The sequence below is a fragment of the Brachionichthys hirsutus genome, unplaced genomic scaffold (assembly GCF_040956055.1).
Source record: "Brachionichthys hirsutus isolate HB-005 unplaced genomic scaffold, CSIRO-AGI_Bhir_v1 contig_882, whole genome shotgun sequence".
NCBI lineage: Eukaryota > Metazoa > Chordata > Actinopteri > Lophiiformes > Brachionichthyidae > Brachionichthys > Brachionichthys hirsutus.
The window spans coordinates 114,659-121,750 of NW_027180337.1; the positions used below are offsets into that span (position 1 = coordinate 114,659).

The 7,092-nt window shown below is 46.4% G+C and overlaps 2 non-coding genes across 2 annotated transcripts; both read right to left on the reverse strand.

Annotated features, from left to right (window-relative positions):
- Positions 1-6,144: 6,144 nt before the first annotated feature.
- On the reverse strand, positions 6,145-6,216 carry trnam-cau (transfer RNA methionine (anticodon CAU)). Its single transcript has one exon. It is a non-coding gene; the product is annotated as a tRNA-Met (tRNA).
- Positions 6,217-6,389: 173 nt separating this feature from the next.
- On the reverse strand, positions 6,390-6,462 carry trnar-ucg (transfer RNA arginine (anticodon UCG)). The gene has a single exon. It is a non-coding gene; the product is annotated as a tRNA-Arg (tRNA).
- Positions 6,463-7,092: the final 630 nt, after the last annotated feature.

Below are 7,092 nucleotides of genomic sequence, written 5' to 3' on the forward strand. Positions count from 1 at the left end.
CCTCCACAGTCGTTGGTTGGAAGCAACAAAAACAGCGCCGGAAAAGCCTCCCCAACGCCTTTCTGACTCGCTTCTTAAAGCTCCTGGTGGAGTCCGGAGGAGCTTCTAGATCTCGTTTGGAAGCTCCTTCTTGTTCAGTCCCATCTGGCTCCTCCAGCAGAACCTCATCAGACGCTTCCTTGACCGGAGCTTCTGCAGCGTCGTCTGCGACGTTTGAGGCCAGAGGAGCTTCCGGAGCTTCAGGAACTTCTGGAGCTTCCGGAGCTTCTGGAACTTCCGGAGCTTCTGGAGCTTCTGGAGCTTCTGGAACTTCCGGAGCTTCTGGAACTTCCGGAGCTTCTGGAGCTTCCGTAGCTTCCGTAGCTTCCGGAGCTTCCGGAGCGTCAGAGCTCGTACCTCCAGCAGCAGCAACATTGTCCGTGGCCGGAGGAGCGTCTGGAGCGGCAGCGTCTTGCTCCGGTTGTCCACTGCAGTCACTGTCCTCCGTCAGGTGGGACATGGAGATGAACGGGTGCAGCAGGGCCTCACGGGCGGACATCCTTTCAGCGGCGTCCAGGCGCAGCAGGCATTTGAGCAGGTCAACAAAAGCCCGCCGGTCCCAGAACTGGACCAGGTCGCCTCTCGGATAGACCTGGATGGGGAAACGGATTCAGGTCAGTTGATCCTCTCAGAGACGGGTCATCAACAGGTACCGGTTCTGCAGCAAAGAGCGCTCACATCCAGCAGGCTGTCCAGAGACGGGCCGCGCCAGTCGCCGGGTGTCCCGCCTCGCACGGGGACGTCAGCGGAGCTGTCCTGCGAGGTCTGCGGGGACAAGACGTGAGGATCGCGTCAAAGGATGTCGAGCACAATCGATGCATTCAGACGCACTGGAACGCGGCTCGCCGTACCTTGAGCCTCCACCTCGGCCTGGCGAAAAGGGGCGCCCTTTTAAAATACGCTTTGGTGTAAACCCCGGCGAAGAGCAGCTTGTCCTCCGGCTGGCCCAGCAGAGACACAATGTCCTTCATCTGCAAACGACAAACAGAGTCCCGTCAGTCTCCGGCGTGGAGACCGGCTCGGCTCGGCCGTGCGCTGCGGTCCGCTTTACCATCTGCACGTTGCCGTCGATGGAAAAGACGTTCTCTACGAGGTAGAGGGACGCCAGGACGCATCCCACGCTCCACACGTCAATGGCTTCATCGAAGGGCAGGCCGAGGGACACTTCTGGAGCTCTGAGGTGGGAGGAAAAAGGTCAAAGGTGAGAAAACTCACCTTTGCGTGCGAGGACCAACCCCCCCCCCCCCCCCCCCCACCAAAGGTCACCTGTATCCACACGGCTGCAGCATCATCCCCAGCCGGATTTCGGACACTTCCACGGCTTGTCCAAAGTCAATCAGCTTGACCCTCAGCGGCTGCTCCAGACGGTCCACCAGCATGATGTTGTCCGGCTTGATGTCCGTGTGGACGACGCCAAGCGTCTTCAGGGAGTCCAACGCCACACACAGCTGCAGGGACAGAGACGGGACCGTTTCACGTGTCCTGCTGCTGCTGCTTAGCAACAGGGTGATTGATGTCATATTGCAGCACACACCTGACGCCCGATTGACCGGAGCTCATCCAGGGACAGCGGCTGCCAGTCCCGACGTTCCATCAGGTCCAGCAGATTAATGTCGAGCAGCTCGAACACTTGACAAACGTTGCCCCCGTGCTCAAACTGCTCGATGACCTTGGAGATGTTTGACCGGTCTGGGTTCAAGGCCCTCAGGAGCTCCAACATGTGGAACTGGGGAGTAGAGACGGGAGACTTGGTTCGTGTTCTGGGGGAGCACACACGCACGCACACACACACACACACACACACACTGAAGAACTGCACCTCCTTCTCCAGGTGGAGTTTCCCTTTCTTCTTGTTCAGGATCTTCACGGCCACTTTCTCCTGCGTTTTCAGGTTGGCACAGATGTTGACCTTCCCAAAAGTCCCTTCCCCGATGAACTCCTGCACCAGGTAGCAGGAGGAGACGCTTCGGAGGAGCTGGCCTTCCTGGATCTCAGTCGCTTCGGGTGATGAGAGAAGATGGAGAGAATTTACTCAGCGAGGGAGGGAAACACAACCAAGTGGTTGTAACCCCCCCCCCCCAGCATGAAACACAGATGATTCTGGAATCTGTCATTATTTCACAAAGCAGACTTTAACAGATATTTTAGATTATCAAGATAAAATAATCATCGCAGCAGCAAAGACTGAAACTCTTCCGTGAGACGATGGAACATTTTCTGCTTCTCCTCTCTCTCCACAGAGGGCGGGGCATAGTCGCTGTTTAACCACTGCTCAGCCAATCAGCGTCCTGAGCGCTGACAACGCGGGGACTCGGATTGTGAGTTCCGGGCATAATTTTGACGATGATATAAGGGCACCCCCTACTGGGCAAAAGGAAAGAAACTGAATCTCCCTGCTTTTATTCTGCATTAATGATCAATTATTACTGAAACTCGATGGATTAAACGAAGCTGCCACCCCCCCCCCCCCCCAACCGCCACTGATTTGAATGAAAGGAACAAAAAACAAATAATATTAAAGTTCCTTATAACCTGCATGGCGTTACGTCCCTTCCTGTGATAATATAAAACATTGTATTTAATAATAACATCATCACGTCTGGGTTTCTTCCTGCCTGCGTCGTAGCTTCCGTTACGCTCTTAGTAACTAGTTTAAACTAGTTTAAATAAAGGTTGAGCCCCCACCCAAAAGAGAATGATGATTAAGAACATATATTTTTTAAACTATGGCAGAGGAGATAGCATCCTGAATTGACACGAAGGCTTTACTTTCAGCGAGGACGTGTCCAGGATTTCATTTGTCCAACAGTCCAACTGTTGTCCCCAAAGTCGGCACCATTTCAATCATTATTTGACATTGATGCATTGCAAACAGCAGATATTAGCATAAACATATATTTATCTTCTTAACAAGACTTCCAGTCTTTGCATCAAATAAATTTGGGTTCATTTAATGCAAAGACCGGACGTGTTGGTATCGATCCCAACAGCTTCAGCAGACAAATATCCAGCTCGACCCTTCTCAGCCCCCTGCTGGACTAAAGGAAAGTTACTTACGTTCGGGGACACGTGAAGTGGACGCTTTGACTTCCGGTGTTTCCGGCATCGTCATATTTGAAGTTGTCTCGAAGTTGAATTCTTAAAAAGAGCAGCAACGAAGCAAGATCCTCAGACGTCACTGTCGTTTCTATCGATATACTGTACAGTACTAGCCGTTGTCATGACAATGGGCTTTGCTCCAAATGATGTGCGAGGTGCTGATTGGTTGAATTTGGCGTTTCCTTAAGTTTAAAAGTTGGAATAAGATAATTAACTAGTTTATCACTCTGATAGAAGAATTTACAATAACTTTAAATAAAAGAAAGAAAACAGTTTACATATTTTATAATTTAATATGATTAAATTGTCCACCAGACAAAGATTTAAAATAAATAAGAAATCCATGTCTTTTATTAAATTATAAGATTTATAATCAATCAATCAAACTATCAATCCTACGTTGTACATATTATGTGTCTTTTTAATTTTAATTTATTGTTATTTTGCATCTGTGGTGTCATTTATTTTTATTTTATTGTTATTTTGCATCAATTGAGTAATTGAATATTAGTTTTATTTGTATTGTTAAATGTCGATGATTTATGTACGAAGGACTTTCAGCGGAAACAAGACCGCAAGGGCTTTTTAGAAATGCTCCTCTTAGACAGGATGTGTGACTGTATTTGTACTGTAATACATGCTACTGTGTGACTGTACTTGTACTCTAACATTCTATCTAATAAATATATTCATCATCATCATCATCATCATCACATTCCTTGCACCTTTCGGGAGACACACATTCAAACGTCTCGCTTTCGGTATCACAAGCGCTCCGGAAATCTTCCGGAGGAAGACGGCTGAGACGCTGAGTGATCTCGGCGGAGGGCCGCCTGCATGGTCGGGAGTATGACAAGTCTTTAAGTGATTTCTTTCATTCATGCTTTTCCAGGATTCCCAGATTCACATTCCAGTGGGTAAATATACAAGTAGCCATGTTGAATTATTATTATTTTTAAACATTGTAGTCCTTTGCATCGGTGGTGTAAAATCATTTTATTTTTCTAATGTTACTTTGCATCAATTGAGTTACTGAATATTGGTTTTATTTTTATTTGTATTGTTACATTTGTACTGTTAAATGTCGATGATTTATGTACGAAGGACTTTCAACGGAAACAAGACCGCAAGGGCTTTTTTGAAATGCTCCTCTTAGACAGGATGACTGTATTTGTACTGTAATACATGCTACTGTGTGGCTGTACTTGTACTCTAACATTCTATCTCATAAATATATTCATCATCATCATCATCATCATTCTAGATGAAACATTTCTCCTCTTGGCTCTCAGACCGTCTGACAGCCGCACGAACCTACGGCAGAAGATGTAGCTCTCAGGGACTACAGGTACGGCTGACATGTAGTACAGGACGTGTTGTTTCTGTCCCTCTTGATAAAGGTGTCTTTGTTTTTATGTATCGCAGGTTGGAGCAGAGGAGCAAGGAGCGACTCAAACAGAAGAAGATCCATTCAGTTATCAAGAGGAGTAGACGAGGGGATTTTGATTGATTGTCATGATCCTCCCTCCTTTTATTGTCAATTATATCCTATTTACATTTTTCTTGTGTATTTAATTTAATGTGAATAAAGGAGCAATTTTTACTCCACATTTGTGCAGGATGTTATCAGTAAATTATCAGCACAGCTACAATTCACACTTTAAATGCATTAAATTCTGAATTTCATTTTTATGTTGGTGATCTGGGTGGCTCGGTGGCGCAGTGGTAGGCACTGTTGCCTCGCAGCGAGATGGTCGCAGGTTTGTCTCCGGCTTGTGGCCATTCTGTGAGGAGTTTGCATGTTCTCCCCGTGTCTGCGTGGGTTCTCTCCGGGTTCTCCGGCTTCCTCCCACCACCGAAGACATGCAGCCTGGGCTGATTGGTGACACTAAATTGCCAGTAGGTGTGAGTGTGTGTGTGGCTGGTTGTCTGTCTCTGTGTTGCCCTGCGATAAACTGGCGGCTTGTCCAGGGTGTCCCCTGCCTCTCGCCCATTGACTGCTGGGATTGGCTCCAGCTTGGCCCGCGACCCGACAGCGGAATAAGTGGTTAGAAAATGAAATGAAATGGAAATGTTGGTGATCCTTTTGTGACCCAAAATCGAGTCTAAAAATTCCCAACAAGATTTATTTCTGACCAACCATCTTCCACCGCTGATCCGGGGCCGGGTCGCTGGAGCAACAGTCTCATCAGGGACTTCCTGTGCCGCCCATAGATCGCTCGCTTGACTCCAGTTCTTTTAACAGATGTTTTATTCTCCAGAATTCCTTCTTGAGGTGCTCTCAAGACAGCTGAGAGACAGTCTCTCCAGCCTGTCCGAGGTCGTCCCCTGATAAACCTATCCAGCCCGCCAGTCTTGCTGAATGTATGCGTGTCAAGTTTATCCTTCACTTTGGTCCAGCTTCTAGCCCAACTTGAAACGGGCCTGGTCAACTTCAAACATGCTCGGAAACAACTCATTTCTCGCTCCAATTTTTATTTGTGCTTGGAGGAATCGGTCATCAGCTTGTAAACCTTCAAATGAAACACATTTAAAGTCACCAAAAAGGGAAGCAACATCTCAATTCCTCATGTTTAACACTGTAACTTTAACTCAAAATTCAAATGATATGCTTTTACAGCGTAACTTTAACTTACATGATTTGAAGTGCCTATTGCTGCCATGCCATTCATTAATGCATCACTAATCATTGACGCAGAGTTAATATGAGTCAATCCCTACCAGTGGCTTCTTTGCGGTTTGACCCAAGCTGAACAGTGTTCTCTGCTCTGTACGCTCTTAGCTGCAGTGTGATCAGTTCAGCAAGGAGTCTCTCTCACCTGCACTGCTCCACTCAACCTTCAGGAGGCATCCTTCCTTTGGGTTGACTGATTCGTTGAGAGGCCTTTGACTATGGACGTAACAATATGTGTTTACTTTGTTTTTATTCAGGAGTGACATTACGTACTTTCTCCAGCAAAAAAAAAAAAGTGTGAAATAATGAAAAAAAGAAAACACAAAAAGGCTTAGCAGAGGATGGTTTCGATCCATCGACCTCTGGGTTATGGGCCCAGCACGCTTCCGCTGCGCCACTCTGCTGCGGTCCGACGGAAGACACAGCCGGTCATGTTTTATCCACTCTTCTAGCACCACCGTGTTTAGTTACGAAATTATTATTACATCCCTGCAAAACAAGCATCACCCCCCCCCCCCCAAAAAAAAACCGCAAATCAAATAAAAAAGGAACTTTACCACAAAAAGAAACCAAAAAGCGACCACGAAGGGACTCGAACCCTCAATCTTCTGATCCGAAGTCAGACGCCTTATCCATTAGGCCACGCGGTCGCGATGTGTAGGCCCGTGTTGGCATAAGGTATAAAAAAGGGATGAAGTCAAACCATGTAATTATTCTTGACGCATTTCGCTTATGAAAAACACAAACACGACTGAAAGACAGGCGGGAAAATGAAAACGGGGCCCCAGTCACATAAAGCTCGAACTAATCACTGTATTGTTTATGAACACCATATTGTTCGTGACGCTATTGAGTATAATGTATTTACTTCGGATGTTTCTCTAAATGTGTCATTTCAGGATCATTTAAACAACTTCTTCGCTGAGGCCAGCAGAAAGCAACTTATTATTGTTGTCCAACAGGATAAAACTGATCTGTGCAGAAACATAAATACGTTTCTGCTTCTTCCTATAATGTCCTAGCAACACGTGCAATTTGTGATGATCTTCACCTTTATGACGTCATCAACAGCAGCTTCTTTCTGCACACGACCAGTGACTGGTTTGTTTTTTGTGCAATGTAAAAGGGCTGAAATGTTTGCAATAATTCCTGCAAGGAATGTTTCCCTATTATTTCCCTATTAAGTAAACTCTTCACAGGAATGTTTCCATTCCTGCATATTTATCTCTCCCCTGATTATGAATACAATAAACAACAACACAGGATGGATTATATGAATG